This window comes from Triturus cristatus, chromosome 10 (assembly GCF_964204655.1).
Source record: "Triturus cristatus chromosome 10, aTriCri1.1, whole genome shotgun sequence".
Lineage (NCBI taxonomy): Eukaryota > Metazoa > Chordata > Amphibia > Caudata > Salamandridae > Triturus > Triturus cristatus.
Window position 1 is genome coordinate 218261952 of NC_140593.1, and position 12197 is coordinate 218274148.

At 43.6% G+C, this 12197-nt stretch overlaps 1 protein-coding gene across 6 annotated transcripts in view; it reads right to left on the reverse strand.

Moving 5' to 3' along the window:
- Positions 1-12197, reverse strand: part of CACNB2 (calcium voltage-gated channel auxiliary subunit beta 2) — a 598025-nt gene that overhangs the window by 82638 nt on the left and 503190 nt on the right. The gene's annotated exons all lie outside the window — the stretch shown is intronic.

Sequence of the window (12197 nt, forward strand, 5' to 3'; positions counted from 1 at the left end):
AAACTGGAAACCTTGTGACGCTCAGGAGTTTCCCAGCAGCATATTAGCTGTTTTATATTAAGGGCTTAAAGGATAGGTTTCTTAGAAGCTTCAGAAATTATGATTAAATATGTGCGATACAAATACATTTTCTGCGTATACTTAGTTCCCATAGTCCTGAATTCTCACATTGTGGAGATACTGTATCACAGGATTAGGAGACTCAAATTATCAAATACCATTCTAACAATTTGCAGAGGACAATTCTATGTTCAAACCTGTGATACTTTTGCATTTGTAAATCACTAATCTGCATCCAGAAATGTATGGCTTTTTCATGCATAGGTTACATGAAAAAGCTTTGTGGGATCAGGACTCATTAATGAATCTTTAACATGGTCTGACCCTGCTCTCCCTTTCAAAGTATGGTTGTCAAAGCCAAGGAGGGGTCATTATAAAATGGCCGATTGTGTTTGTTGAATGTCCCAACCCATCCCACCCATGTGCATCTTTCTGAAGATTCTTCTGCTGTACAATGGTAAGGATCTCTTGGCAGATCCCCCTGGATATGTTTTAATGGCACTCTCTCACCTGCCATGGAAATAATGAATTCTCCTTTTCAGTTCAATGATTGCCAGAGGGAGACCTCTGCCACCTCATGGTGAAATATTAAAGAGCAAAACGTGGTCCCCAGCAGGATCAGCTATGACTGCAGAAAGGTCCAATACATTGTTCTCTTGTTAAAGGAAACTTTCAAATTCCGAATTTGGCCCAACGCAGACAATCAGTCTCAAAGAGTATGCTATTCAGTTCCTTTTTGCTGTTCAAATATTGCAAGACATCTGCCATCAACGTGTTGAAATCATATTACATGTATTTTGGGAATCCTGTGCCTGCCTATCTGTATTCCCTCATTAGAAGCACTTATAGTTTGACGGGACATACATTAAACCTACTCCATGCCCAGCGAAATGCCTCCAGAGAGCAGGTTTACTCGGCTAACCCTAAAGCGGTATGTAGAGCAATGTACAATGTTGGCTATAGGAGAAGGGGCATTTTGATGTTATATGCCCGACGCTGGGAACACATTTAATGCTTCTACCAACAATCTGGCAGCTCTGCTATGGGCTCTCAAGGACAGCACCTGGGAAATATTTAATGCAGCACCACTGCTGATGCCTTTAAGATGCTGTGCACTAGATGGGTAGCGCAATACACCGGCTACGCTACGCTTTGCAGTATCTAAAATAATAAGTGCACCTTCATAGCACGCTCTACATACTAATTTGTCTCTAGGAGCTGTTAACATGAATTATGATCCTACTCTTACTAAATTGATTGACTGCATAAGGATGAGGATTTACATGCCCCAGATGGGATGGATGCAAACCTAAAATTTTCAAGCAATTGCAAATCTCTTCTGTAGCTAAATTACCCCACTGCAAAAAGCTAAATTGATTACTTAGTATTTCTATTTTGTACACACATTTCTCATCAAAACATGCATTACTATATATAATAGCTACAAAACAATATGTCATGAATAATTAAAAAGTGTGTAAATATTAATATTTACTTTTCGATCAAATGCAAACTTAACCCCACCAAATGCTGCCAATAACAACATTCATGTCGACGTTAATTGCTTTCCCAGGCCTACTCACAACAAAGACAACAAATACAACAAAAACAAAGTGGGACACATAGATGCAAGACATACGAGTATAATGATAGCTCAAAATGGCACAAGAAGCAAACAAAAGCATCCTAGACCACTCAAAGAAGTGCGTGTCAGCCCCTGCGCTGGGCTACTACTTAATCTTACGCAATACATTGTTTAAAAAACCATTGGCCAAGACATCATTAGCATGTGAAGCAAACTCACTGTTTATACAGTGAAAGGACATAGCTGCTAATATTTTAAAGGTCGACATTGGAAATGATGATGCATGTCGATGGCTTGTACACAAATGTTATTTGCATCACTATTAAACATTCCATTGCAGGGGGTTCAAAGCAGACTTCAGATCCTGATACATGAGCTGCTTAGTCATAGTTGCCTGACACTGAACTGGGCTCAATCCATTGATCAACAGTGTAGAAGAGACCCTAAGACAGATAGAGGTGTTACTTGATAGATGAGGTTATTGTTCCTTAGCGAGCAGGTCTGCAAGAGCTGCCCGTAGTTTCTGTATTTCAGGAAGGAAACGTTTAAGACACAAGTTGAAGGTGACCGTGGATCTCACCAAGAGGTCTTCATGCTAAATCCAAAAAATATAAACAAGGAAACCCTATTGATCAGACGGGACCAAGGGTACACGGTTATTTAGAAGAAACAAGGTCCCATTCAAAAATAGATACAATTTTAAATATCACAATTTTCCAATCAAAAATTGGATTTAATGTTTTATTCAGAAGATAAATTAAAGATTTAATACAGTTGCTAAGAACAAGTATGCACGTGGTGAAATAAGTGAGCAGCCCGTGAGTAGTAAAGGAAATCAGCCGATTTCCTAACCGCAGGCAAGTGACTTAAAAAGTGACTTTTGGTGTATCTGAAATAAAGATTATTTAAAGTCACAATTGAGAAACATCTCATACTCTGAATAGAAAATTCCAGTGTAACATCAAGAGATTAGAGATGTAGGTCGACGACGTTTCGATCCCCAATTTGATGGTGGGATCTCTTCAGGACTAACAAGGTAATGGAATGCCTGGGAAAGTGAGCCTGGGTGGGTAAGGAAGAGGGGAGAAAAAAGGGGAGTTAAAATAGCGGGAAAAGGAAATGTAAAGGAGTTGTGGGTAATAGCATAGTGTGGTGCATTGAAGCATAAACTTATGCCGGGGGGGGAGAGCAGTGTATATCTAAAGGATAATAGTAAGAGGGATTGAAGGTGAGGGAATTTACCGGAGTGGGGGTGTGAGTGACGGAAATAACCGAAGGTAGGGATAACCAGAAGGGGCGTAGGATGAGGTGGTGCCATGAGAAGAAGGGAGGAGGAAAAGGAAGATGAACTTAATATACAGGGGACAGCTGAAAGGCAAATAAATGCAGGAGCCGTACTAGGCACGTTGTTCAAATGCAGGAGACAATGCAAATCATTGCGCACGTTGCTCGATAGCAGTTCTGGAGAGGTGAGGGGTACTGCTGTGTTAGATAGGGAGAAGGGTGGGAGAATAAGGAGTGAGGGAGTGTCACTGTGTCTTTCTGGTGCCAGGGGAGGGGAGGGGAGGGTGATAATTACCTGGAGGGTTGATGCTCCAAGCGCTCCTGGATGAGCCTGTGCGGGGGGCACAGTCGTAAAGGAACGAGCGGTGGTTGTTCTAATGGCGGGAAAAGGGGAGGGAAACGGTAAGGAGTTGCCGAGAATGGCGAATAGTAAAACCAGAGCGGTGGCCGGTAGTGATATAGGATCGTAATTACCTGGTATTGGAACAAGGTCAGTATGGACTCTTCCTGGTGCGGCAAAACCGGCAATAATTATCCGCGTGTAAGTGAAACTTCATACCGGAAGGAATTAGAGGCAGCCCATGATGGCGGATCTAGGGGTAGGAATAATTAGAATGGTTGCTGCTGAGGCGGACAGGAACGAAGGGTGACAGGGAACCAGTGACCGTAAGTGAGGTGATTGTATTACCTGAATGGAGATCGGCTCAGTCTGCACAATCTTCGTTGCGAGGACGATACTCGAATGGGGGTTCCGGGTCTGCAGCGAGTGACGGACCGGAAGGGGCAGTCATAAAGAAGTCTCCTATGTAGGAGGTGGGGGCGTGTCCTGAATGTGGATAATGTGAAAAGGGAGAAAGGACACGGAAGGGGAGCAGTGTCATGTGGATACAGAGAGAAAAGAGGAGAAGGTGCAGTGCACCAGAGAGAGGGTCACGGCGAGCAGTGATAAGATAAATTAAAAAATAGGAGAAATAAGCAGGAGGGACCAGGAGAAGTAGGGAAAGGTAATAAGGGGAGGAAGGACGATGAATCAGTAAATAAGATATGGGGTGGGTGAAAAGGGGGAAGGAAAGGCACTGATGGCAAGAGAGTGAAGTGTTGGGGTGGGGGGTAGAATGCAGTGAGTGCGGGAAAGGGGGAGGAGGGGGAACGGTGGGGGGGGCGGGGTTTGGATTAGAATTAGAATAAAGGGGATATATGGTTGAAAGGGGGGGGGGGGGGGGAAAGGGGGTAGTTGTTGGTTTCGTTGGCTTGGGATTAAAGTCAGTCACAGTAGGTGTACAGATAATTCATACAATGATAATATTACAGAAGATTGGACCAGTCCTCCAGGCGGTTGAGCCCGGTGTGTAAACTGTCAGTACGAATTATCCATTTAAGTTCTTCTTTATCCAGAATAGCAGCAATGTTAGTGTTCCTTATGGGTTGATGTATTACGTTAATGACTTGCCATTTGATGTCGTCCTCTGTGTGGTTCAGGGTGATGAAGTGGTCCACAAGTGGCGCATTTGGTGTTTTACAGCGTATACGACTTCTGTGCTGGCAAATCCGGATCCTGATTTTTTGGGTTGTTTGTCCAACATAAATCAAATCACAAGGGCAGGTAATTGCATATATCACATTGGCAGTGTTACAATTTGAGAAATGTGAAAGAGTGACATCAGTATTACCATGCACAAATTTTTTCGTGTCTTTAGTGAAGTTACACACACTACAGTTCCCGCACTTAAAATGGCCTAATAGTGGTGGTAGACCCCAGGCACCTCTGAGGGATTGGTCCTTAGTTTTGGTGGGGAGTGCGGCCCTGACAAGATGGTCTTTTATGTTTTTGCTTTTTTTGAAAGCGAAAAGAGGGCGTTCAAACTTCAAACTGCCGGCATTAATTGTAGGCCAGTGTTTAAGAATACTCTTCCTAACTGAGTTAGAGATAGGTGAAAAAGTGGTCACACAGACTATCCTATCGTCCCTTCTTTTTTCTTTGGGACTAAGTAGGGTTTCCCTTGGGCAGTACCATGCCCTTTTGAGGGCTTTTTTCACAAGTTTACGTGGGTAGCCTCTGTTGGTCAATTTTTTGGAAAGGGTGGAGGCCTCCGCAAAATAGTCTTTCTTAAAATAACAGTTGCGGCGTATCCTAAGGAATTGTGAGTAGGGAAGGGAGTCTCGTAAGGCTCTGGGATGATGGCTGTTGTAGGATAGTAGGGTGTTCTTTTCTGTGGGTTTGCGATAAAGTGTGGTATAAAGACCGCCATTGTAAGCTATAATGGATAGGTCAAGAAAGGCAATCTCATTTCTGCTATTATTTGCAGTGAATTTGAGGCCATTGCAGTGTGAGTCGAGCCAATCCTTAAATTGAGATAGGTTCTCTTCACTGTTGTTCCAGATCAGGAAAATATCGTCGATGTACCGCTTCCATTCTAGAATGGAATTTCTGAAGGGATTCATGGGAGATAGTATGCAGTGTGTTTCAAGCCAATCCATATAAAGTATGGCAAAATTTGGAGCAAAAACGGCCCCCATACTGGTACCCTTCACTTGTTGATAGTAGTTACCATCGAATAAGAAAAAATTCCTAGTCAAACAAATTTTGAGGAGTTTTATGATAAACGAGGTAGGGACAGCGTGGGGTTGGGGTCTGGAGTTGAGGGTAATGCCAATTATGTCAATGCCTTCCTCTTGAGGGATGTTTGTATATAAAGATTCCACATCAAGGGTGCATAGTAGATGGTTAAGAGGGTCAAAGGGGAGTTCTTCTACAAGATTCACCATAGCCATGGTGTCCTTGATATAGCAAGATGTTTGGGGTACAAAGTCCCTAATGAAAAAATCAATGTAATTCCCAAGGGGTTCAAGTATGGAACCGCACCCAGAGACGATAGGTCGTCCCGGGGGGGTGGTGGCGTTTTTATGAATCTTCGGTAGGGTGTAAATAACCGGTGTACGTGGAGATTTCGTATTAAGGTACAGATATTCCTTTTTACTCAGGTAGCCTTGATGAATGCCCTCCTCTGTAGCATCGAGGATCAGTTTTTGTATCTCACTGGTGGGATCACAGGGAAGTTTTAGATAGTGTTCAGGTATAGATAGTTGCCTTAGAATCTCTTGTTTGTATATATCTATATCTTGGAGAACAATCCCTCCACCCTTATCAGCAGGCTTGATAATTAACTTGTCCATATGTTTGAGTTCTTGTAAAGCAGACTTCTCTTGAATTGTGAGGTTGTATGGAATAAATCTGCGTGTGTGTTCAAGCTCTGAGATTTCCTTAAGAATAAGTTTTTCGAAGGTGACTATCTCAGCTGGAATACTGTTGTTGGGTGGGGCGAAAGTTGAAGGAGGGCGGAATGTCGTGAAAGCAGTGGAAGGAATATGGGGAGTATCTTGAAAGAATGCTTGTAGGCGTATTTTCCTAAAGAACCGTAGCAGTTCGATCTGTAGTTGTAGGAAGTCTGGTCTAGTGGTAGGGACGAATGAAAGACCTTTGCTTAGTACCGTAATTTCATTCTCCGAGAGTTGGTGATTGGAAAGGTTAAAAATAGGAATGGCTTCTGGGGCAGGCATGGTGGTACTAGGTACGTTGTTGTGGTGAGGCCTGGTGTTAGTAATATGGGCGAAATTGTGGGCAGATTGAGATAGCTGAGGGTTTACCACTGGTAATATCTCTGGCGTGTCTGCCTGTCCCCTGGAGTACTGTACCAACGAGGTGGACGTGATCTTCCGCGGGTTGGTTGGCGGCCCTGTTCTTGGCCTAAAAAATGTGTATTTCCTCTACCTCTGGATGTGCTTGGGTCCTCAGTGGAGTCTGAGTTCTCAGATGAATCGGCCGATGTATCTGAAAAGCTGACTATATTCTGTTGCTTGTTAAATCTTCCCCAGGGGCGCTGTATTCTTGGGCCCAGGTATGCTCTATTTGTGTAGAAGTCTACAACTAGATAGGGGTATGTTCTCTCTATCTTATAGTTCTTCACGTCTCGTTTGACTTTGGTGATTTTTTTATTTTGTTCAATTCTGTGGAATTCTGTCAAGGTTTTCTCAACTTTATCTAGGAGTGATTTTGTGTCTGGGATACTACTGTTTTCTTTAATTTGTTTTTCAATGTCTTTGATTTCCAACTCTAGTTTCTTGGCTTCTTCATTGGCTATGTCAATGCCAAGCACCATCCAGTGCCTTGAGCAGGTTGTACCAATGTGACTAAATCCTGTCAGATTTTTTTTAATTTCAGTGAAGACCCCTGGTATGTTGCGTACTTGTAGGCCTACTGGTATTGTGTCTGACTTCAGGTATTCGGTTAGCATTCGAACCATAAGTTGTAACCTTATAAATTTTTTGGTCAATTTTTCTAGTTGCTCTCAACTATCACTATCTTTGATCAACTAGAAAAATTGACCAAAAAATTTATAAGGTTACAACTTATGGTTCGAATGCTAACCGAATACCTGAAGTCAGACACAATACCAGTAGGCCTACAAGTACGCAACATACCAGGGGTCTTCACTGAAATTAAAAAAAATCTGACAGGATTTAGTCACATTGGTACAACCTGCTCAAGGCACTGGATGGTGCTTGGCATTGACATAGCCAATGAAGAAGCCAAGAAACTAGAGTTGGAAATCAAAGACATTGAAAAACAAATTAAAGAAAACAGTAGTATCCCAGACACAAAATCACTCCTAGATAAAGTTGAGAAAACCTTGACAGAATTCCACAGAATTGAACAAAATAAAAAAATCACCAAAGTCAAACGAGACGTGAAGAACTATAAGATAGAGAGAACATACCCCTATCTAGTTGTAGACTTCTACACAAATAGAGCATACCTGGGCCCAAGAATACAGCGCCCCTGGGGAAGATTTAACAAGCAACAGAATATAGTCAGCTTTTCAGATACATCGGCCGATTCATCTGAGAACTCAGACTCCACTGAGGACCCAAGCACATCCAGAGGTAGAGGAAATACACATTTTTTAGGCCAAGAACAGGGCCGCCAACCAACCCGCGGAAGATCACGTCCACCTCGTTGGTACAGTACTCCAGGGGACAGGCAGACACGCCAGAGATATTACCAGTGGTAAACCCTCAGCTATCTCAATCTGCCCACAATTTCGCCCATATTACTAACACCAGGCCTCACCACAACAACGTACCTAGTACCACCATGCCTGCCCCAGAAGCCATTCCTATTTTTAACCTTTCCAATCACCAACTCTCGGAGAATGAAATTACGGTACTAAGCAAAGGTCTTTCATTCGTCCCTACCACTAGACCAGACTTCCTACAACTACAGATCGAACTGCTACGGTTCTTTAGGAAAATACGCCTACAAGCATTCTTTCAAGATACTCCCCATATTCCTTCCACTGCTTTCACGACATTCCGCCCTCCTTCAACTTTCGCCCCACCCAACAACAGTATTCCAGCTGAGATAGTCACCTTCGAAAAACTTATTCTTAAGGAAATCTCAGAGCTTGAACACACACGCAGATTTATTCCATACAACCTCACAATTCAAGAGAAGTCTGCTTTACAAGAACTCAAACATATGGACAAGTTAATTATCAAGCCTGCTGATAAGGGTGGAGGGATTGTTCTCCAAGATATAGATATATACAAACAAGAGATTCTAAGGCAACTATCTATACCTGAACACTATCTAAAACTTCCCTGTGATCCCACCAGTGAGATACAAAAACTGATCCTCGATGCTACAGAGGAGGGCATTCATCAAGGCTACCTGAGTAAAAAGGAATATCTGTACCTTAATACGAAATCTCCACGTACACCGGTTATTTACACCCTACCGAAGATTCATAAAAACGCCACCACCCCCCCGGGACGACCTATCGTCTCTGGGTGCGGTTCCATACTTGAACCCCTTGGGAATTACATTGATTTTTTCATTAGGGACTTTGTACCCCAAACATCTTGCTATATCAAGGACACCATGGCTATGGTGAATCTTGTAGAAGAACTCCCCTTTGACCCTCTTAACCATCTACTATGCACCCTTGATGTGGAATCTTTATATACAAACATCCCTCAAGAGGAAGGCATTGACATAATTGGCATTACCCTCAACTCCAGACCCCAACCCCACGCTGTCCCTACCTCGTTTATCATAAAACTCCTCAAAATTTGTTTGACTAGGAATTTTTTCTTATTCGATGGTAACTACTATCAACAAGTGAAGGGTACCAGTATGGGGGCCGTTTTTGCTCCAAATTTTGCCATACTTTATATGGATTGGCTTGAAACACACTGCATACTATCTCCCATGAATCCCTTCAGAAATTCCATTCTAGAATGGAAGCGGTACATCGACGATATTTTCCTGATCTGGAACAACAGTGAAGAGAACCTATCTCAATTTAAGGATTGGCTCGACTCACACTGCAATGGCCTCAAATTCACTGCAAATAATAGCAGAAATGAGATTGCCTTTCTTGACCTATCCATTATAGCTTACAATGGCGGTCTTTATACCACACTTTATCGCAAACCCACAGAAAAGAACACCCTACTATCCTACAACAGCCATCATCCCAGAGCCTTACGAGACTCCCTTCCCTACTCACAATTCCTTAGGATACGCCGCAACTGTTATTTTAAGAAAGACTATTTTGCGGAGGCCTCCACCCTTTCCAAAAAATTGACCAACAGAGGCTACCCACGTAAACTTGTGAAAAAAGCCCTCAAAAGGGCATGGTACTGCCCAAGGGAAACCCTACTTAGTCCCAAAGAAAAAAGAAGGGACGATAGGATAGTCTGTGTGACCACTTTTTCACCTATCTCTAACTCAGTTAGGAAGAGTATTCTTAAACACTGGCCTACAATTAATGCCGGCAGTTTGAAGTTTGAACGCCCTCTTTTCGCTTTCAAAAAAAGCAAAAACATAAAAGACCATCTTGTCAGGGCCGCACTCCCCACCAAAACTAAGGACCAATCCCTCAGAGGTGCCTGGGGTCTACCACCACTATTAGGCCATTTTAAGTGCGGGAACTGTAGTGTGTGTAACTTCACTAAAGACACGAAAAAATTTGTGCATGGTAATACTGATGTCACTCTTTCACATTTCTCAAATTGTAACACTGCCAATGTGATATATGCAATTACCTGCCCTTGTGATTTGATTTATGTTGGACAAACAACCCAAAAAATCAGGATCCGGATTTGCCAGCACAGAAGTCGTATACGCTGTAAAACACCAAATGCGCCACTTGTGGACCACTTCATCACCCTGAACCACACAGAGGACGACATCAAATGGCAAGTCATTAACGTAATACATCAACCCATAAGGAACACTAACATTGCTGCTATTCTGGATAAAGAAGAACTTAAATGGATAATTCGTACTGACAGTTTACACACCGGGCTCAACCGCCTGGAGGACTGGTCCAATCTTCTGTAATATTATCATTGTATGAATTATCTGTACACCTACTGTGACTGACTTTAATCCCAAGCCAACGAAACCAACAACTACCCCCTTTCCCCCCCCCCCCCCTTTCAACCATATATCCCCTTTATTCTAATTCTAATCCAAACCCCGCCCCCCCCACCGTTCCCCCTCCTCCCCCTTTCCCGCACTCACTGCATTCTACCCCCCACCCCAACACTTCACTCTCTTGCCATCAGTGCCTTTCCTTCCCCCTTTTCACCCACCCCATATCTTATTTACTGATTCATCGTCCTTCCTCCCCTTATTACCTTTCCCTACTTCTCCTGGTCCCTCCTGCTTATTTCTCCTATTTTTTAATTTATCTTATCACTGCTCGCCGTGACCCTCTCTCTGGTGCACTGCACCTTCTCCTCTTTTCTCTCTGTATCCACATGACACTGCTCCCCTTCCGTGTCCTTTCTCCCTTTTCACATTATCCACATTCAGGACACGCCCCCACCTCCTACATAGGAGACTTCTTTATGACTGCCCCTTCCGGTCCGTCACTCGCTGCAGACCCGGAACCCCCATTCGAGTATCGTCCTCGCAACGAAGATTGTGCAGACTGAGCCGATCTCCATTCAGGTAATACAATCACCTCACTTACGGTCACTGGTTCCCTGTCACCCTTCGTTCCTGTCCGCCTCAGCAGCAACCATTCTAATTATTCCTACCCCTAGATCCGCCATCATGGGCTGCCTCTAATTCCTTCCGGTATGAAGTTTCACTTACACGCGGATAATTATTGCCGGTTTTGCCGCACCAGGAAGAGTCCATACTGACCTTGTTCCAATACCAGGTAATTACGATCCTATATCACTACCGGCCACCGCTCTGGTTTTACTATTCGCCATTCTCGGCAACTCCTTACCGTTTCCCTCCCCTTTTCCCGCCATTAGAACAACCACCGCTCGTTCCTTTACGACTGTGCCCCCCGCACAGGCTCATCCAGGAGCGCTTGGAGCATCAACCCTCCAGGTAATTATCACCCTCCCCTCCCCTCCCCTGGCACCAGAAAGACACAGTGACACTCCCTCACTCCTTATTCTCCCACCCTTCTCCCTATCTAACACAGCAGTACCCCTCACCTCTCCAGAACTGCTATCGAGCAACGTGCGCAATGATTTGCATTGTCTCCTGCATTTGAACAACGTGCCTAGTACGGCTCCTGCATTTATTTGCCTTTCAGCTGTCCCCTGTATATTAAGTTCATCTTCCTTTTCCTCCTCCCTTCTTCTCATGGCACCACCTCATCCTACGCCCCTTCTGGTTATCCCTACCTTCGGTTATTTCCGTCACTCACACCCCCACTCCGGTAAATTCCCTCACCTTCAATCCCTCTTACTATTATCCTTTAGATATACACTGCTCTCCCCCCCCCGGCATAAGTTTATGCTTCAATGCACCACACTATGCTATTACCCACAACTCCTTTACATTTCCTTTTCCCGCTATTTTAACTCCCCTTTTTTCTCCCCTCTTCCTTACCCACCCAGGCTCACTTTCCCAGGCATTCCATTACCTTGTTAGTCCTGAAGAGATCCCACCATCAAATTGGGGATCGAAACGTCGTCGACCTACATCTCTAATCTCTTGATGTTACACTGGAATTTTCTATTCAGAGTATGAGATGTTTCTCAATTGTGACTTTAAATAATCTTTATTTCAGATACACCAAAAGTCACTTTTTAAGTCACTTGCCTGCGGTTAGGAAATCGGCTGATTTCCTTTACTACTCACGGGCTGCTCACTTATTTCACCACGTGCATACTTGTTCTTAGCAACTGTATTAAATCTTTAATTTATCTTCTGAATAAAACATTAAATCCAATT